Genomic DNA, 22,582 nt, shown 5'->3' on the forward strand with positions numbered 1-22,582 from the left:
AGTCTGAAGGGGCTTAAAGCCAAAGCAAGAAGTGGAGTTTAAAGAAAGAAAGCATAAAAGGAAACAATTAGACTTTACTACCTATAAGATGTTCCCAAGGAAAATCAATATTTTTCCAATAGATTTGTAAATGAAGACCTCCAATTAGACTACAAGAAGACCCCAATTAAGATGGAGTACCAGGACTAGGAAAGGTAAACATCTTTACAGATTTAGCAGGCCACGTGGAGGGGTTTCTAGCATGTGTATGACATTTTTGACAGGTCATGCAGTAGTCAAGCAATGTCAGATAGTACCACAAAGAGAACATGCACAATTTACACACCATACACAGCTAGGTTCACACTATTAGTAATGGCCATTAGGCACATCCATTCATTTTAAATCCTATAAAGGAGAATCTTATGGTTCCACACAACAGATCTTTCAAACACAATTCCACCATAATATGCACATTTTGATGCAAATTTACAGCAGATTTCTCTCCTGATGCATTGAAATAGGAGAAATCTGAGGTGCAAATGAACAAATTCACATGTTGAAGATTTTAAAAGTGCCTAGGCGTGCAGATATGTGTGCTGGAGACGTCTACAGTAGGTGGATGGGGATTTAGAAATCTCATCCACTTGAATCCTACTATATTCCATTGTGGATTTTACCTGAAGGTTAAAATCTGCAGCAATTCCAACCTGTGTGGACGTACCCTTATATTGTGTTCTCAACACTAAGATGCTAAAATGGCCTGGCACCACTTCTGCTCCCAGCTGTTGAATTAGTATGCATGTTCTGCGGGTCAGAGGGTTACAATGCCCATGTACAATGGATAAATATGGCACCATTAACAATTTAAGATTTGCAATTACACCATCACTCAAGAGTGTCAGCTTTCTGTGAGGTTTTCAGTAGATGCTTTACAGTTTATTGCCTTTTTGTACTTGAAATTCAACTGAACTAGGTTTTGCCATCTAATATTTTAATGGGACATAAATCTTACATGGCTTTCAGCTATAATACTTCACCACTAGGGGCACTATATTTTATTACTAAAATAACTTTCTGGACATGTTCATGCTATAATTCCAGTCTAGAAACCTATACATTGGAAGGAAATTTCTATCTAGACCACTCCCCCACGATCCCAACAATTAGGCTCTAAATACCTGCATTGCAAAGCCAAATTCAATAATGAGGTTCAGGACACAGAGGTAACATATATAGAAAATTACAAGAAGAATTTTAGAAAAACTCACTTGTCATAGTACCAAAATAATAAATGAAAGGAGGGTTCTCTGCGTGTAGCTGACAGCTAGGGAGACCGCAGATATGGGATATGGAGGAGGGATCCTCTGGCTGACACAAATGAGCCCCAATTTTACGTGAATGATGGTTGTCAGAACTATCAGAAAAATGCACACAATCCAGAAAATGTCTTGTACTGCATGTCATCTGATGAATAGGATTCTGGGTTATTCTTAGATGTCATGACAGCTTGTGTACTGCTAGGCTCATCACTAAATTACTAGTAACACAAGTGAGCACTATCTTCACACAAAGGGGCTTGTTTAGTGGAGTGTGGCCGAGACTTCATAGTGTCCATTAATAACATCAGAACCATATCCTAAATTCTATTTAAAAAACAAAAGCAAACAGTACATCCCGGTCTTAGCAGCAACAATGATCCCTAAAACTAAAGCTAAAACTTTATTGTTTTTAAATCGGTGAAAGTGTTAGTGGTTCATAGCTCAATGACAAGAAAAGCCTAAATAATATATAAGAACCGTCTTGGAAATGTTTGTAAGCTATGCACGCAGAGTCTAGGGACTTGTTTCTCTGTATCCCGCTCTGATGTAGTCTTGGGTTTTCACTTCATTGCAATTAACTCCCTCCTGTCCATAAAGTCAAAAAGATGCCAGGTAGGGAAGATTTCATTACAACCTCCTGCAATCCACCATTGTGCTTTGCTTAATGTGGTGGATAAACGCAATCCCAGGATCTTGTCTCTAGTAATGGTTATTGTATTGCTCTGTCAATAATTAGGGCCAGAGAACAATGCCGTGACTGTTTTGCTCCTAGCACTTGCTCTACCGCTGGTCGCATTTTCATATTTTTAGGAGGAAGTTGCAGCCTTCTATGACCAGTTTGACCTTGAGAAGGCCACAACATTACATAAATTATTTTTGTTAGCCATTTAAATGGATTTAAAAAGGTAAACACGACATGCTTTTAGAATTCCCGCTGTGAATGCATCACTATAAGGGCCATTACTAGTGAACTCACTATTATTGGTAGAATTAATCTGGAATACGTAAACCAGCAATGAAGACATTAGTCTTTTCACCCATTGGACACAAGAACATTTCACAATGCTTCTGATTTATGACTTCTGACTAAACAATTCCACCCGATAATATGTTTGCAGTGATCTGTTTGATACATTGACTATAGAAAAGAGAAACGTACAGCCATTCACCAATCGAGCTCAAAATTTTCAAAGCATTTCCTATGAAATATAAAAGTAGTTTACATTTTTTGAAAAGACCAAATATAATTTGACTTGCACACAGGTCTTGACAATTAAAATATAAATATTTATAGTATCTGACTGGGAAACTGGTTCATCTACTGTAAGCCTCAAACACATGGAGCTGGAAAGGCGGTACACGAGTTTCCTGCATCACTGTAATACAAACATAGAAGGACTATATTTGCTGGCACCTTGATGACATGAAGTATTCTTAACTTGAAGTATTGGAGGGTTTCTCCTAAATTTAGTGGTTTTTTAGCCAAGAATAAGTAAATTAGCTGTGTAAACTTCTGTATGAAACTGGCACAGTGAGGTACAGTAAGTGAACCCATGTGGTCTTGTGTATGAGCCCATAAAGTGGCTATCCACTATTGCTTAATGAAATACAATCAATACCTCCTGCAGCAGCATTGTGCTTGCGATGTGGCGCTCCTACTCTTGGTATGTGGCAAATGTCTGCTCTGCCAGAATACTGAAAGGCTGCAGCTGATCAGTGGCTGCTGACTGACTGCAGTGGTCATGTGACACAACAACGCCAAGTCACCTGCCAAGTATAGCACCATTGATATCGCAGGAATGGTGCCACTGTGGGAAGGCTGTATCGATTGTTCGTATTTTAGGTAATCACCTAACTATAATCATGGACAAATCTACCCTAAGTTCATTCCCAACCAGATAAGAAACTGAAGGTTTCCTTCTTCTTAAATATGAAAAATAAAACCAGTATATCCTAAAGCACTGAAAAAAAAAACAAATATATGACATGAGAGCAGTTTTGTAGATTTTTAGGACATCCATACAATTTCTTAAGGGCATAGCTAAGGCTACATAACTATTAATGTGTTCCACACGGTTTTTTAACTGTACTTTTCATATAAACTTTGGTCAGAATATTAAAATGCTTCATAAGCGTACTATATATGCTGCAATTTTGATCATGAAATTGGTTCACAGGAACATCTCTGCAAAGATTTAGAGGAATTACAATTTATGCCATCTACGCAGCTTTTTATTCCTCTTCCTTCCTAGAGCATGACAAATCTTAAATCCTCATTTCTGAAAGTCCCATTCAGCTGCTACAAATTGTATCACATGCCATATATTCTCTTAAAGAGTTTGCCGCCAGAAGGCCCACAACTCACTGTACTACAATGTACTGTAGGACCACTTGAAAGAAGCAAATAAATTTTGGTTTATCTTAATAAGGTGTTTACATGACACCATTTACTTTAGGCTATAAACCTGCAAATCAGTTCAGATTAAACTCTTTAGAGAAAAATGACCTACATGTACATCAACGCTGGTGTCAGCATGTGTGGGGGCAGCTTTAAGGGGACAAAAAAATAAAGTAAAAAAAATTCAAAACATTAAATTCCCTATTAAAAATTAAACATTTGGTATTGTTGAGTCTGGTCTATCAAATACAATATAAAATTATAACATAAAACAAATTATAATAGAATATATAATATTCTAAATACTAATAATATAAAATATAAAATTAATGAACACATACGTTAAATGTCATAAAGCAAAAATGAAATAAAAATTCCCTAAAAAATACAATAAAAAAACTTAGCAAAAAATACAACTCAAATTGGTATCAATAAAACTGCCAAGACTCCTCTAGAAAAAAAACAAAACTAAAAAACAAGTCCTTACATAGCACAATCAATGAACAAATAAAAATGTCATAGGTCTTGGAAAATGGTGACAAAACAAAAATATATTTTTATTATTTTGCTAAACGTCAGAATTTTTAGTCACCACTTTGGCATTGCTGTAAATAAATGGTGGAATTGCATTTTTTTTTCACCATTTCAGCCACAATCAAATTAAAGTTGTTACTTTGCAATTCCTTCACTATGATTTAAAAAGTGTATTCTTTGTATAGAAAAATATTCAGAATTGAGAGTCCTCAGTAGTTGATACCTTTTAATGGCTAACTGAAAAGATGGTAACACATTGCAAGCTTTCGAGACTACTCAGGTCTCTTCATCAGGCTAGACTAATACAAATTCTGAAGTCACATATTTATGCACAATACAGCCTAGAAAAAATGCAATAGATAAGACAAGTGACGTGAAGCAGAAATATCAATATGGGAGAGGGAGAAACATAAATATAAACATTGGACCAGTTCATAGATAATAATTTCTGGTATTGAAAGGTAACTTCAATTCTCAGAGAGAGAGACGAGTTTGGGAGTACAAATTTATGACGACCTTTGACACTCTCAGTGCTGGAATGAATGTGTTGCATGGATTTATGTCTTTTTACATCAATTAAGGAATTTCCTTTTAAAACCTTGTGGGGGCATCACAACACAGAACTAGACCCCAATCAGAGGACCATAAAACATCCGGACTCCTTATCTATGACCCGGTCCAATGTTTATATTTATGTTTCTCCCTCTCCTATATTGATAGTTCTGCTTCACGTCACTTGTCTTATCTATTGCATTTTTTCTAGGCTGTATTGTGCATAAATATGTGACTTCAGATTTTGTATTAGTCTAGCCTGATGAAGAGACCTGAGTAGTCTCGAAAGCTTGCAGTGTGTTACCATCTTTTCAGTTAGCCATTAAAAGGTATCAACTACTGAGGACTCTCAATCCTGAATATTTTTCTATCTACTGGCTAACACGGTACAAAGATATACATCTTTCCTGTATTCTTTGTATAATGAAAAGTTATACAATTTTCCAATATACATTTTGTTTATTGGGGTTTTCAAGAGCTCAGCTTTCTGTTACTAAATGAGAATTTTCATTATATACAAGGAATATACTTTATTTGCTGAAATAAAATGGAACTGGTCAGGTGAATCATGCTGCCCAAACCACAGGCAGCATGACTCTCAGCCTGGATGCACGGTTTCAGCCAGGTATATTACTCAATGAAACACCCTTGTGTTTCATAGATAAAAGGCTTTGAAAATCAGGGCAATGACAATAAGCCGAGATAATAGTCCTGCTCTCCCCTTAGCTGCCTCTTCCTAAGCATTGCTGTGTGTAATTGACTGGTCTCTTCCTTTGTAAAATGCAGGAGAGACCTGTCAATCACCTACTGCAATGCTGGGAATAGGCTGCCGATGCGCAGCTGGACTAGTCTAGTGTCCGGGTATGGTCACCGACCAGATCTTCAACTGTATTTCCTCTTTAGCGTTTTAGTAAACATTGCATAACCATGAAGCCAGGTTGCGATTCATGCTGCCTGTGGTTTGTGCAGCATGAAATGCCTGACAGGTTGCCTTTATAGCAATTAAAAAACATTGTTTAGAGGTTACTTAGAAGAAGCACAGTTTTATTGCGCCATACACTATAGTCTAAGGGGAAACATTTACAAATGTAGTTTCTATACAGCGGCCCATTGTGTAAGGGCTTATTCAAATGTCATTTTTCTTGTACATAGAAACTGGTCTGATAGTCATCAGCTTTTGATCAGTGTCAGTTTTTACCATCAGACTTTCACCAGTTTTTCTTGTGTGAAATAAAAATACTAGCTTCTCCCATCAAACATGGAAAAAACAGGATACGAATGGCATCCCAGTGCTGACTGATTTTTTTCCACAGACTCAGACCTGCATTGGCAAGTTTGATACATGACTTGGATGAAAATCAAACATGTCTATGTGATTTTGTATAAAAACATGTGAACATGGTACAAGTTCTATCCAGGAAAAACACAGATAGAACTCATGCGCAAATAACTGATGTCTGAATGAGATCTAAAACTGGGTTCAGACGGTGGTATTTCCCAGTCTGTTTTCCAACCGCAGTGCACAGACTGACCCCAACTTACAACTTCAAATATGCTGCTTATCATGCTATAAGTTCAGGTCAGAAGATCTGGACCGCAGTCCAAATACAGTCGTCTGAAGCCAGCCTTGAGCCCCCCCATACACTATGCCATATCAGTAGGCTAAACACGGCTCGACCGACAGCCATCTCCTACCATTAGCCCACATAGAGGAACGCATAGCTCATATCAGCGTTTCTGTGTTCTCTATGAAAAACAACTGCCAAACTACTTAGTGTTTGTCTCTCCTGGAAAACAAAAGGATCGTCAGTCCGAAATCGGACATGAAGTATCCTTTTATCCATTAACATCAACTCTCAGGAGAGAGTTGAGAGACTTCGATAAACAGTCTTTCAGCCAATCTGGTCAATACTGGCATATTTTGCTGATTTTAGACTAATGTGCATAAGGGCCTTTAGCTGTGTTACTGCCTACAGCGGGTGAAAGTGGTTGTTTCACAAAGATAGTCCAGATAACATATTGCTTACAGGAAGGTTCATATTTTTATGATGAAACCTCCAGAGTTGTCCACAAACATTTTAACCCCTTACAGTCATCCGCCATTCACCTATGGCGCTGCTAGATCCGATCTCTGACAGCAGACCATCCCAGTCAATTCCGAACAATAGAGTAAAAAAAAAATCAATATGACACACTATGATTCGTGCGGTCTAACAGCAATCACAGTGTCATGATCCAGCGTGGATCTGACAGATTAAATGGAAAAGTGAACTTTTTTCCTTTGGCTAGGTGCCAAAGTGGGGTTGATTGCCCCCGGTGGCCATTAGAATTATTACACGTGGTGTTGTTCATTCTGAGTTGCCCCGATGGTGGTGAGTGGTATCGCACCTTAGTTTTAGGGTTAATGTACACGCAATTACAAATCAGGTGTTAGGCTCTATAAAAGGGAGCCAGGTGGGTTCAATCACTGTTGGTGATATTGTGTGTTAGTCATTCACAAGGAAGCCTGGGTGAATGAAGAAGCTGAACATGAGTCCTGCGCAGCCCAGCCAGAGGGGACGAGTGGCAGCTAGGTGGTCTGCAAGAAGGGCTGGCATGGCGTGGTGGAGTCACAGTTTATGGTGTTGGCAGGAAGTGCTTGCATGGCTTGGTGGAGTGATGACTATGGAGAGAGTTGCATTCACCATGCTGGACCTGGTTGCTGAGAGCTGGACTCAAGCATTCTTGACTTTTTGGGCAGAAGCTGAACTCATCATTGGGACTCTGTTACTGGACTGCTGCAATTAGTGGTGGACTCTGCTCCAAGGCTGCACTATGGTGATGGATCCGATTATGGTGATGGATCCGGGTGGAGGAGAAGATGCACACAGGTGGTGGGCTCTGTTGCTAGGAGCGTACGCAACAGAGCAAAGCTAAGTGGTGTTTCCCCTGTTTTGTCATCTTTCCTCATGTGTTTTAGTGCAGTGGTGGGATTAGTTTCCGCACCGACCAATTCCCTAGTGAGGGTTTAGTGAGGGTTTAGGTCAGGACGAGCTAGGGTTTTTAGGTTCCTGTTGCGCTCCCGATGCGGAACTGGCATAGGGAATGTTAGGAATGCAGGGACACTGGCTCAGGGGAGCTCAGGAAGTCTCCACTTCCCTATTCCCTATCTCAGGGCCCACCATTGTTAATGTTTCCCAGGTTCCCCCTTTATTATTTAAATTCGCCTTACTGGAGGCGGGGTTTCCAGACTTGTATATACGTGTAATGTCTAAATTCGCCAGTTGGAGGCGGTGTATCCAGCTGCAAGTGTTTATTATTTAAATTCGCCCCACTGGAGGCGGTGTATCCAGGGTCACGTGCGTCACATGGGTTCGCCTTGCGGTACTCGCTGCGTCCAGACACACGTGACCATGACACACAGCAGTCAAAATGGATGGGGTGATTGCGTCGTCACCTCTGGTGATTATCTGTTTGGGTGCTGTGAGAATCATGTGGGAATAGTGGATGAGGGCAGGTATATCTCGCCCAGATTCCTTTCCTATGTGGCCTAGTCTGGTCAGTATCTCACCTGCTTACTAATGGATAATGGGAGGTGGATATAAAAGGATGCCAGGTGGTTGTGTGAGTGTCTCAGCCTGGGAACACAGAAAGCCTGTCTGTGTGAGAGACACACGTGAGTGGAAGCAGTGCCCACTGCAACTGTGGTTTGGCTGGACGGGAGAAGCTCGCCAGTTGGTAGTTAGGTTGTCCATTGTTTAGTTAGTGCCGGACAGGCAAGGATTTGTTTTATGTTTTATTTCCTTTTGCATTGCTTTCACCGTTAATAAACCTGACCCAGGGTCAGTTATACACGAATCCCAGCTCTGCGCCTGAGTTTCATGCTGAACGCACGTGACCTTTGACCCCAGCAAAGGCGATCCCAGAGTGTTTTATCACATTGTGGTGGAGAACGCGGGCATCACGTTGCAAGCATGAGCATGGAGGACGTGGTGAAAGCGCTGGTACAGTCCACCGCCGCCCAGCAAGAAGCTAATCGGGTGATGATGGCCCAGCTGAAGGAGTTGGTGGACATGACAGTTACCGATCGTTCGCTTCTCCAGCAGGTGGCGCAGCGCTTGGCAAGCTTACCTGAGCTTAACCTGGAAGCCGAGTCGAGAGTGATTCACGTGAGTCGGTACTGGCAGAAAATGACGACCGAAGATGACGTCGAGGCATACCTGACCACGTTTGAACGGACGGCGGTGAGAGAAAAATGGCCGAAGGCACGATGGGCCGGCCTGATTGCCCCGTTTCTTTCCGGTGAGGCCCAAAAGGCTTATTATGACTTAGAGTCTGAAGCTGCGCAGGACTTTGACAAACTGAAAGTCGAGATCTTGGCCCGGCTGGGAGTGACGACCGCTGTCCGTGCACAGAGAGTGCATCAATGGACTTATCAGCCGGATAAACCACCGCGGTCACAGATGTTCGACCTGATCCACGTGACGAAGAAGTGGCTACAACCCGAGGTGTTGACAGCGCCAGAGATAATCCAGAGAGTCATCCTGGACAAGTACCTGAGGAAGTGGGTAAGCCATGGAAATCCTACGACGGCAGATCAACTGGTGGATCTGGTTGAACGTTACTCCGTGGCGGAAGGACTCCGAGACGACGCTACCCCACCTCGTTCTTCATCGTCTCCACGTGGAACCGGTAAGACTGTTCCAGGGAGTAGGGGAGATGGAAAAATCCCTAAGACAGTGGGGGAGGAAAACGGGACTGCCCGCACTGCGAGGCCGAGAGTAACGAACTATGGTCTAAGCAAGGGGACCGTTAGGTGTTTCCGCTGCCAAGAGATGGGACATATTGCTGCGAACTGTCCGGTCACTGCTGAACCCATGCAGTGCGTCGTCAAAGACTCTAAAAACCGCATGTCTATGGTTGCACGGGTAGTGAGTGTGAATGCCGATCAAAAGGATGTGGAAAAACACTTGTGTGATTTAACTGTTGATGGCAAAAATGTGGTGGCATTGTTAGACTCGGGAAGTGTGGTGACTCTGGTGAAGGCCAGTCTGGTGTCAGCCCCGACTGGACCATCAGACAAATTTTCTGTAACGTGTGTGCATGGAGACACCTGTTCGTACCTCACCACGGTCATATGCATTACTACTTCCTATGGGTCTGTGCAACATAAAGTGGGACTCGTCCCGGCCTTATTGCATGATGTTAACCTGGGCCGGGATTTTCCCCACTTCTGGCAATTGTGGGAGAATCAGTTGATGCCCTCGGGTAATAGTGTACATGATTCTTCTCCCAGGGAGCGTGTGGGTCCCGAACCCCTGGAAGAGGTCTTCCCGGAAGACTCGGGGGAAGAGTCTGCGGGAAATGACCAGCAGTTCCCGTTTTCAGTCATGGCGGGTGATAATGAGGAGACCGGGGAAGAGGAGGAGGCCGACAGCCGTCCACCTCCCCGTTTGCCGGATTTAGAAGTTCAGAAAGATGACTTCCAAAGCGAGCAAATAAAGGATCCTACCCTTTCTCAGGCTAGGACAAATGTAAAAGTGATAAATGGGGTACCCGTAGAACCTGGCTCTAGGCTGGCATATCCTTACATGGTTCTGGAGAATGATTTACTCTATCAGATAGAGAAAAAGGGCAAAGATACGGTGCAACTATTAGTCGTGCCAAAACCCTACCGGCGGCAGGTGCTGGACCTGGCCCACGGACATGTGATGGGAGGTCACCTGGGAGTCCAAAAAACCACCGAAAGGATATTACACTGTTTTGTTTGGCCAGGCATGCATCACGATATTCGTGTATATTGCGAGTCTTGTCCTGACTGCCAAGCCTCTGCACCTAAGCCCCGGTTCTGTAGCCCTTTGGTACCCCTACCTATTATTGAAGTCCCGTTTGAGAGGATTGGGATGGATTTAGTTGGGCCCCTTCCACGGTCTGCACGTGGACACCAACATATCCTGGTCATCTTGGATTATGCCACTCGTTACCCGGAGGCCATCCCTTTGCGTAACACGGCCACCAAGATGATTGCCAAGGAGCTGGTGCATGTGTTTAGTCGGGTCGGTATACCAAAACAGATACTCACCGACCAGGGGACCCCCTTTATGTCCAGGATAATGAAGGAGCTCTGCCGATTGTTACAAATCGAACCGTTACGCACATCCGTGTATCACCCTCAAACAGACGGGTTGGTTGAACGGTTCAATAAAACTCTGAAGCAGATGCTGAGAAAGGTGATAGACAAGGATGGGAAGAACTGGGACTATTTTACTTCCGTATTTGCTTTTTGCCATCAGGGAAGTACCCCAGTCTTCCACGGGATTCTCGCCTTTCGAGTTATTGTACGCCCGACTTCCTCGCAGACTGTTAGACGTTGCAAAAGAAACCTGGGAGGGTCAGGTCACTCCATTTAAAACAGTGATAGATCACGTCACACAAATGCAGGACCGTATTGCGGCTGTTATGCCTATCATCAATGAACACATGATACAGGCTCAAGGAGCCCAAAAAAGAATCTATGATGGGGCGCCAAGATCCGTACGTTTGCACCCGGAGATAGGGTGTTGATCCTGGTCCCCACGGTGGACAGTAAGTTCCTGGCAAAGTGGCAGGGCCCCTTTGAGATCAAGGAAAGAGTTGGTGAAGTAAACTACAAAGTATACCAGGCAGGTAAACGGAAACCTGAACAGATTTATCATGTAAATCTGATAAAGCCCTGGAAGGGTCGGTCTGCCTTGTCAGCGGAGCTGGCCCATCCTGTCTGCTCACATACCGTACCGGAGGTACGGGTTGCAGAGACTCTCTCGGAGCGGCAAAAGACGGAAGTCAGGCAGTTTCTACTTCACAACCAAAAGTATTTCTCAGTAAAACCCGGGCAGACTATGCTAATGAAACATGACATCGTAACGGAACCTGGTGTCACAGTTCACGTAAAGCCCTACCGAATCCTGGAAGCGCTCCGTGAAGCCGTTTCCCGAGAAGTGAAGGCAATGTTAGAGTTAGGAGTCATTGAGGAATCGCACAGTGCGTGGTCCAGCCCGATTGTGCTAATTCCTAAACCGGACGGCACCATCCGGTTCTGCAATGACTTCAGGAAACTGAATGCGGTCTCAAAATTTGATGCCTACCCCATGCCCCGGGTCGACGAGTTAATAGATCGGTTAGGAAAAGCCCGGTATATTACGACCCTAGACCTAACAAAGGGGTATTGGCAGATCCCTCTGGTGGAGGCTGCCAGAGAAAAGACGGCATTTGCTACGCCGGAAGGTTTATTTCAGTATGTGTATATGCCGTTTGGACTGCACGGGGCACCGGCGACCTTCCAGAGACTGATGGATCGAGTTTTGAGGCCACATAGGCGGTATGCTTCGGCCTATTTGGATGACATTGTAATTTACAGCTTGGACTGGGAGACTCATCTCCAGAAAGTACAAGCTGTGATTGACGACCTGTGGGAGGCAGGTCTAACCGCGAACCCCAAGAAATGTCACATCGGGCTAGAAGAAGCCCGGTATTTGGGGTATGTAATTGGGAGGGGTGTTGTTAAACCCCAGGTTGATAAGATTCAGGCGGTTCAGGACTGGCCACAACCTGTCAACAAGAAGCAGGTGCAAGCCTTCCTGGGGATCGCCGGTTATTATCGCCGGTTCATACCCAATTTTGCAGCCATCGCTACCCCCCTGACAGATCTTACAAAAGGGAAAGACTCCGTCATGATTAAATGGAGCTTAGCGGCTGAAGAAGCCTTCCATAGCCTAAAACGGGCACTTTGCTCTCAGCCCGTACTGGTGACTCCGGACTTCCGCAGTGAGTTTGTGGTACAAACGGATGCCTCTGATACCGGTATCGGGGCTGTACTCTCACAAGTGAGGGACGGAGTGGAACACCCAGTCCTCTATCTCAGCAGGAAGCTGAATAAACACGAGCAAAGGTATGCAGTCGTAGAAAAAGAGTGCCTCGCCATTAAGTGGGCTCTAGAGGCCCTCAAATATTACCTGGTGGGCCGGAAGTTCAGGCTGATCACTGACCATGCCCCTCTCAAGTGGATGCACTTGAACAAGGAACGGAATAGCCGGGTGACCCGGTGGTTCCTTGCCCTGCAGGCCTACACTTTTACGGTGGAGCACCGCCCAGGGGTACAGATGGGAAATGCAGATGCCCTGTCCCGAGTGCACTGTTTGGCGGGTGTCATTGTTCGACCGGAGTGGTCTGAGCAGAGGGGGGGGATATGTGAGAATCATGTGGGAATAGTGGATGAGGGCAGGTATATCTCGCCCAGATTCCTTTCCTATGTGGCCTAGTCTGGTCAGTATCTCACCTGCTTACTAATGGATAATGGGAGGTGGATATAAAAGGATGCCAGGTGGTTGTGTGAGTGTCTCAGCCTGGGAACACAGAAAGCCTGTCTGTGTGAGAGACACACGTGAGTGGAAGCAGTGCCCACTGCAACTGTGGTTTGGCTGGACGGGAGAAGCCCGCCAGTTGGTAGTTAGGTTGTCCATTGTTTAGTTAGTGCCGGACAGGCAAGGATTTGTTTTATGTTTTATTTCCTTTTGCATTGCTTTCACCGTTAATAAACCTGACCCAGGGTCAGTTATACACGAATCCCAGCTCTGCGCCTGAGTTTCATGCTGAACGCACGTGACCTTTGACCCCAGCAAAGGCGATCCCGGAGTGTTTTATCACAGTGCCTATTGGCTGAACAATAGTTTCTGACCAGTTGGCAGGAAAAGGGTACTGATATACTCTACAGCACACCGGCATTCCGTATGGCCATGACAAGGACATGATTTGAAGTAATCCAAAAAGGTTTGCATTACACTGAGAATGTAAAGTATCCTCCCTGAGATGATCCCAACTTTAATATATATATATATATATATATATATATATATATATATATATATATATATATATAATTCAGCCAGTGGTTGAATGTTTCAGCAGAAAATTTGGGACGTACGACCCCAAAGTGACATCTGTGTAGATTAATTTTGGGTTAATTTCAAAGGGAAGGTAAAATTCTGACAATACCTGCCCAGTAAGAGGCCAAAGTACAGAATGAAACGGTACTAGCTGTGTGAGACTACCTCAGGGTACAACCACATATTTAGGGTCTACGAAGGCAGAGACATCTGGATTGACCCTCATGAATGCTCCACTGTCTTGGTGGTGAGTGGGAAAATTGTGTAGGAATTGGTGCACCCACTACTATATAACGATTATCACCTTTATGTCGATAACTTTTAAACCAGACTCTCTGCCAGATGTACAGTTGCATGCGGCACCGTGCAAAGAAATCAGAGAGGCCTCCCTAAACCGCTAATTGGGAACCTGCTGAGATAGGACTATAGCAGAGTCCAATGCAGTAACAACAGCCTGGTGGTCAAATACACGGACAAAAAGAATGTCCTTATCTTGACCAGCATACACTGTGACAACAGCTCCCATATTACTGTCCGAGGTACCACAACACAAGTGCCAAGGCCAGATTGTATCCTGGATCAGAATAAGTTAATGTTGAGTATAGATCTCTCAGATCAGGTCCTGAAACCATGCAGTGCCATGTGAAAAGGAAAAAATATAGTACAAAAAGTTGTCTCTGTACATTGTAGAAATGGCACTGTACGATGCTTTTGTGCTTTTTCCTTCAGTTTCCGTAGATAGTCATCAAGGCCCTAATGTTTGGCAGTCAGGAAGGTGAGGGTTCCAGCACTTCTGAAACTGCTGGTGCCTGTAGAACACCAGGTCAGAATTTTCCCGGTGAGGTTCTCCAAACTACAGATATGGGAAGAACACAAAAAAGGTGCAGTATGGTCCAAGACGGGAATACGAAAGGACACAATTTCACATTGTGAAACCTGCACTGAGAAACCTGGCCTTTCATTGATTGCTTTAACCCCTTAGCGTTTTTCGATTTTTCGCTCCCCTTCATTCCATAGCCATTTTTCTTTTAATTTTCCGTCAATATGGCCATGTGAGGGTTTATTTTTTGCGGGACGAGTTGTACTTTTGAACAACACCATTGGTTTTTACCATGTTGTGTACTCGAAAACGGGAAAAAAAATTCCAAGTGTGGTGAAATTGCAAAAAAGTGCAATCCCACACTTGATTTTTGTTTGGCTTTTTTGCTAGGTTCAATAAATGCTAAAACTGACCTGCCAATATGATTCTCCAGGTCATTACGAGTTCATAGACACCAAACATGTCTAGGTTCTCTTATCTAAGAGGTGAAAAAAAAATTGCGCCATTTTCCGAGATCCATAGCGTCTCCATTTTTTGTGATCTTGGGTCGGGTGAGGGCTTATTTTTTTGCGTGTCGAGCTGACGTTTTCAATGATACCACTTTTTTGCAGATACGTTCTTTTGATCGCCCGTTACTGCATTTTAATGCAATGTCGCGGCGGGAAAAACCCCCCGTAATTCTGGCGTTGATTTTTTTCTCGTGCGCGTCGTTTTTTAGCGATCAGGTTAATCCTTTTTTTTATTGATAGTTTGGACGATTCTGAACGCGGCGATACCATATATGTGTATGCTTGATTTTTTATTGTTTTATTTTCAATGGGGCGAAAGGGGGGGTTATTTAAACTTATTTTTTTACAATTTTTCAACACTTTTTTTTTTTTTTCCTTTTGGCATGCTTCAATAGCCTCCATAGGAAGCTAGAAGCATGCCATACCTGATCAGCTCTGCTACATATAGGCGATGCTCAGATCGCCTGTATGGAGCAGATTTACTGCATTGCTATGAGCGCCGACCGCCGGGTGGCGCTCATAGCAATGTGCCAGCAACAAGCATAGAGGTCTCTATGAGACCTCTGGTTGTCAAGACAACGCGTCGCTGACCCCCAATCACATGATGGAGGTCGGCGATGCCCTCATTTCTGGCCAGGCGCCAGAAGTACTGGTTAAATGCCCGCTGTCAGCGTTTGACAGCGGGATTTAACTAGTTAACAGGAGCGGGCGGATCGCGATTCTGCTCGCGCCTTATTGAGGGCACATGTCAGCTGTTTATAACACCTGACATGTCGCGGCTTTGAGGTGGGCTCACCGCCGGAGCCCACCTAAAAGCAGGGGATACTTACCACTGACGTAGTATTATGTCAGCGGTAAGTAAGGGGTTAAAGTGTAACATGTTCATAAATTCATAACATTTGATTTTACCCTGTTAACACAACATACTTTTAAAATCTGATGTATTGCCCACAAGTTTCACATACCACCACAATATAAATTCATACACCAGTAAAACCAAAAGCATTATTATAATTACTATAACTATGCCTCTAGATAATTCCTTGAGGGGTGAAGTTTCCAAAACTAGGGTCACTTTGTGGGGGTTTTTCCACTGTTTAGGCATATCAGATGCTCTCCAAATACGACATGGCGTCCACTATTGATTACAGCCAATTTTGTGTTCCAAAAGTCAAATGGTGCTCCTACCCTGCCGAGCCCTGCTGTGCACCCAAACAGTGGTTTTCCACCACATATGGGGAATCGGCGTACTCAAGAGAAACAGTACAAAAAATGTTAAGTTTAATTTTCTCCTGTTACCCTTGTGAAAATAAAAAAAAATGTGACTAAGGTAACATTTGTGTGGGAAAAAGTAAAAGTTTTATTTTTTCCTTCCATATTGCTTTAATTTATATGAAGTGCCTAAAGGGTTAATAAACTTCTTGAATGTCGTTTTAGCACCTTGATGGGTGCAGTTTTTTTAGAATGGTGTCAGTTTTGGATATTTTCTGACATAGGCCCCTCAATGTGATTTCAAATATGTTGTGACCCCTAAAAAAATTGTTTTCTAAATTTTGTTGGAAAATGAGAAATTGCTGATAAACTAACTTCTAACTTCCTAACAAAGAAAAAAAAAAATATGGTTCAAAAATTATGCTGGTGTAAAATAGACATGTGGTAAATGTTATTTATTAATAATTTTGTGTGACATAACTCTCTGGCATTGGAACACGAAACTAAAAGTTTGAAAATTGTGACAATTTTAAAATTTTCACAAATAAATGCAAAAAATATCATCGTAAATTTACCACTGATATGAAGCACAATTAGTCATGGAAAAAACAATCTCCGAATCACAGGGATATTTTGAGTTCCAGCATTATTACCACAAAAAGGGACACTGGTCAGAATGGTAAAGATTGGCCTGGTTAGTTAGGAAGGTGAAAACAGGTTGTGAAGTGAAGGGGTTAATATCTAGGAGTTCACTTTAAGAATAGAGGATTATAGTACCTTCATTTTCCCATCATCCCTTGCTCAACAAAGGTTACAATTGCTTTCCTAACACTGTTCTGTAGTTGTGGTGACCGCAATGATCTCTCCTGGATTACAAGTAGGAGCGGAAATTAATAGTTGATTGAGCTGATGGGCATTGGAAGAAAACCATATAAAATATTCAAATGCTGTACAAATCACAAATGTCGGGAAAATCAATTGCTTAAAAAAAGATGCTACCTGATTTTACTGGCAGACTGGAGTCTTGCTTGTCTTCGTAGACCTCATCTAGTTCACTTACACTGCTGTCTAATAACCATAGCATTTAGCAATTTTTGTTTTCCTGCTTTTAAACAAAGGTTTTGGTTTCAAAGCAGCAAGTGAAACAAAAAAGCGGTTTTACAGTCTGCCTGCACATCTGTAGAAAACCACAGGACATGAATTGATAGAAATACATTTTGTTGAACGCAAACTAAAAGTGCTTCGGCAACAGAAATGCTTAAAAATGCAAACAATCTGCTTTTCTGTTGATTCCTGCTGAGTGCTTTATTGCAAGATATATATAAAAAAAGCCTCAGAGACAGGCTGAGTGCTGACATTTTATGTGATCTTCTTGTCACGTTTATCACATTGATGTGCTTGATACTAATGGGCATACTAAAAGAAATACTCATGACACACAGAAAGTCTCAAGATTATTTATATATATATATATATATATATATATATATATATATATATCTATACATATACACACACACAAAGACCTACATTAAGATGAAAGTGAACAGTTGGTAGGAATACTCAGCAACTTTGACAAGGGCAACATTGTGATGTTACAAGGTTGTCTCAGACCATCTCCAGAAAGATGAAGTCTTCCGTGGAGTTAGTGATATGCAGTGGTTAGTACCTATCCAACTGTACCAAGAAAGAGCAACCGGTGAACTCATGACTAAAGATGAGCGAATATGTTCGGAATCGGTCGCCGAATCTGAATTTGCCATATTTGTGCCATATGGGTATCCTATTCGTGCTAAATTTATATTTGATGATCGGTTCCGAACATATTTGATCGATCATTTCTACTCCCATTGACACCAATGACGTTCGGCTGTGTTAAGCGAATATTGCAAAAAACAATATTCGGCGCTGATCATAATCGGAATCAAATTTCGAAAAATTTGCTGAACTTTACTCATGACCAGGTCATGGATGTCTAAGTTCCAATGATTTGCATGGGAAGAAAAAAGGCTAGCTCATCTGGTCCAATACCCCAGAAGAGCTTCTGTTACACATATTGTTGAAGAAAGGTAGCGCTGGTAGTGTCTTCACAGCAAACTGATGCACAGCTAGGTCAGTGTCCATACTCATCACTCCCCACCACTAAAGGCACCTACAATTGACATGAGACCATCAGAACCATACTTTGGTCACAAAGATGAAGATGCCAGGTCTGATGAAGTACATTTTCTTTTACATCACATGGACAACCTAGTGAAGGGTGTATCACTTAACTGTATATATTAAATATACATATAACGAAAACGTACACATGTATAGACTAAATTAATTTGGTCTTATCCAAAATGAAGCAAGCCACAATTATATCAAAAACATGTAACTTTATTAAACAGAATAAAGACATTTAAAATTGGCTACATATCCATTATTTTCTGATAACATACCCCAAAAGGGGATAAACAGCAGACCTTAACAATGGAGGTTCTAATCCATACGCATATCCAAAGGGTTATTTCATATAAACCTGCACCTAAGTATCAATAATAATACACTAAGAATAACAGTTTATTTAATCACCATCCAAAACAAACATTATTATTCCTATTCAGAAAAAATCATACCCTAGTAGATCAATCCAACCCAGCTTCCCTGGTATATAAAGTGCAATTGCGCCCACCGGAAGAAACAAGTGGGCGAAACACGCATCAGGGCGCAGCGGTCTAACAGCAGACCAAGGGCATTTCCTAATCTGGATAAGGTAATTTTGAGTTTTACCCGCATTTGATTGTCTCTATTAGGATTTATGGGATCTCTTATAAGGGACAGGATATATGAATAACGGATTTGAGCAATTGCACTTTATATACCAGGGAAGCTGCATTGGATTGATCTCCTAGGGTATGATTTATTCTGGATAGGAAAAATAATGTTTGTTTTGGATGGTGATTAAATAAACTGCTATTCTTAGTGTATTATTAATGATACTTAAGTACAGGTTTACATGAAATAACACTTTGGATATGCGTATGGATTAGAACCTCCATTGTTATTGTCTGCTGTTTATCCCGTTTTGGGATATGTTATCAGGAAATAATGAATATGTAGCCAGTTTTAAATGTCATTATTTTGTTTAATAAAGTTACATGTTTTTAATATAATTGTGGTTTGCTTCATTTTGGATAAGGAGTAATATTCTTTCTTGTCCGCAAGTGTGGATTCATGTGGTGAAGTGCCAATTTAAATACCTGGAAAAAAATTGTGGTTTGATTCTAAATTAATTTGGTGTACACATCCCCTGAGACAACAGTGGCAGATCATTAAAGCTATGTTGCTGCTAGTCAGTGCACCAAAGAGTGGGACAGTAGAATGCATTTATTTGACCAAATGAATCTGCCTGCATGGAAACTAGCGGTGAACCTAAAGGACTACAGATATCATGCTCACACAATACATTGACTACATTAAATATATTCAATATAATGCGGCACATTGATGGAGATTTACTAAAATGGTCTATATTTTAAAACAATGAAGAATTAGACCAGGCTGTCTCACAAGTCCCAAAACTTTATAATAATGGCTCATGCTGATTGATAAATCTGAAGAATTTGTAGATTAACATACTGATCCCATAGTTACTAAACCATAGACAAGATCAAATAGTGTCTTACACAAAAATACTAAAGAATAGATTTTTATTGAAAAATATCATTAAAATTCATACAGGAAAAATGTATACATTGGTGCCTCAAACCAGACAACATGAACGAATCAGATTGAGGGGAACAACCACAATTCACAAGGATTAGGGCTTCGCGCTTTATGCACATATTACTAAAAAATAATTTTTATATTCAAAAATATTGCACAAAATATACTGAATAGGCTAATAGAGCTCAAAATATAAAGTCCATGATTCAAAATGCTAAAATAGTTAGCAAAAGTGCAAATGCAAAATTCACAGTATATTAGTAACCTTCATATGTCCAGAGCCGACTATCTGAGACATGTCATGCATCTCTAGCCTTCAAAGAGAGCCCATGCAGCGCTCAATCCAGCTGCATAGTCACAGAAAAGTGGCTTCTTCCTGGGGGAAACGCGCGTCAGGGTCTGGAGGATCAGCTTGTCACTGGACATTACATTCTGTGGGGACCACCATCTTGGGCAGGAACAATTGAACTGGGTTTTTCGCTTTTCTGTGGCTATGCAGCTGGATTGAGCGCTGCATGGGCTCTCTTTGAAGGCTAGAGATGCATGACATGTTTCAGATAGTCGGCTCTGGACATGTGGAGGTTACTAATAAACTGTGAATTTTGCATTTGCACTTTTGCTAACTATTTTAGCATTTTGAGTCATGGACTTTATATTTCGAGGCCTATTCAGCATATTTTGTGCAATATTTTTGAATATAAAAATTATTTTTAGTAATATGTGCATAGAGCGCGAAGCCCTGATCCTTGTGAATTGTGGTTGTTCCCCTCAATCTGATTCCTTCATGTTGTCTGGTTTGAGGCATCAATGTATACATTTTTCCTGTATGAATGTTAATATTTTTCAATAAAAATCTATTCTTTAGTATTTTTGTGTAAGACACTATTTGATCTTGTCTATGGTTTAGTAACTATGGGATCAGTATGTTTATCTATTATGTTTAGTGTTACCCATCCTACATTCTAGGAAATGAGTTTGGGTGGTATGTTTAATAATTTGTAGATTGTCTAGCCTAAGTTTACACTACCCTGTAGGAAACTTGCTTTTCACCAAATATTAGCACAATTTTGGTACTCTGTGTGGCATTACAAGCCAAGGCCAACCCCTTTTCATTCTAACAGTTCTGAAAAAGATGCTTAAAACACACAATATGTCTGATGCAAAGCACACAAGGCAGTTTTTGGTGCAAATCAGATGCAGAATTCTGTCCTATTTAGCTTAGTAAATCTCCTCCATTTAGTTTTTACAAAATAGAGGGATATGCTATACTTTTAAACATTGAGCAGAACAGCAATGGAAAAATCCTGGGCGATGAGTGTGCAGAGAAATAATTATGAGGATCACCAATATGATATTCTAATTTGCACTAAATTTAATCTCTGTCTGAAGTCAGAAATTTCTGGAAATACAGCTGTTGAGAGCTTTTTCCCCCACATGCCACATATGTTTCTATTTAAAGACTCACTCCCACCGAAAAGGATTAGCTATAAGGGCCTTTGTAAGAGCGTGTGTTTATATAGCTGCAGACCACCGTCTTCTCCCTTCATTCACAAGATTATGGTCCTCTTCTGCACCACATGACCACAATTCAGACTAGCCACAACAAAAACATCAACTTCTATGAGGACTGGAAGTCCTTTTCTCAGTACAATCCTATGACAGTCTTTGTCCAAGTTTCACAGACCAGTCCACTGAGAAGACACTGTGTGATTCGGCTAGTCTGAATTGTAGTCATGTGTTACAGCAGAGGACCATAATGTGAATAACAGAAGTCAGTGATCAGTAAGAATATGAACATATGCACAATAAATACAAATGACTTGTGAAAGAAACTAATACATACAAATTTGTGCGGAAGTTGTACCTTAATTGAATTTCTTGTGAAACTGGAGTTACACATTATTATGCAGGAGCCGACCTCTAATTGCATTTTTGAATAATTTTATAAGACCTTCAGATTGGACCAGCCGAGGTCTGTGCTGTGGGCAGCACATTCTGCTCTGGCTGCTAGGCTGCTGTCTTTAGTATGGAAGCCAGACATATGTGAACCTAGAGAACAGGCTCTTCCAATGAAGATGGTAGTCTAGGAAGTAAAGCAGAACACAGTCTCAATGCGTGCAGCCCGCAGCACAGAGCTCAGCTGGTCTGCTCGTCAGGTTCACTGCAAAATTCCCCAATTGTAATGAAGCTCTGTTTGTGGTTGCCTGGCAGCGTTTAATAGGGCTTCCATGGCCAGGTTTTGCACAAGCAACTCTGTTTAGTGATTCAAGGGAAACCATGCTCTTTACAATTAACCCCTATACAGGTATCTGGACTTATGCAGGGTCCACTGGTTTACATTCATGAGTAGCTACTGGCTAGTGGAATGAGATGGAAGAGAGAAAGGTCGACAAACAGAGTCAAAATCAGGGGTAGAAACGTGACGCAGGCAGGGAAACAAAAAAATGAGCCAACTAAACACCAGGAGATACAGGATACTAGGGTACTAGGGACAGACAAAGCAACACATCAGGATAGTAACAAACCATAACCATCACCTAGAAGTAATTGCTGGAGGGGGGGGGTTAAATAGAGTGTGGCCCCGGCCAGGGGCTGATTAGATGAATAATGTTGATGTAAATACTTATGTCCCAAAAAATCTGAGA

General features: G+C 41.8%; 1 protein-coding gene across 2 annotated transcripts in view; it reads right to left on the reverse strand.

The window, feature by feature from the left end:
* Positions 1–22,582, reverse strand: part of SND1 (staphylococcal nuclease and tudor domain containing 1) — a 956,786-nt gene that overhangs the window by 281,322 nt on the left and 652,882 nt on the right. The window lies entirely within an intron of this gene.

Source organism: Dendrobates tinctorius, unplaced genomic scaffold, assembly GCF_039654945.1.
Source record: "Dendrobates tinctorius isolate UK_male_01 unplaced genomic scaffold, ASM3965494v1 ptg000062l, whole genome shotgun sequence".
Classification (NCBI taxonomy): domain Eukaryota; kingdom Metazoa; phylum Chordata; class Amphibia; order Anura; family Dendrobatidae; genus Dendrobates; species Dendrobates tinctorius.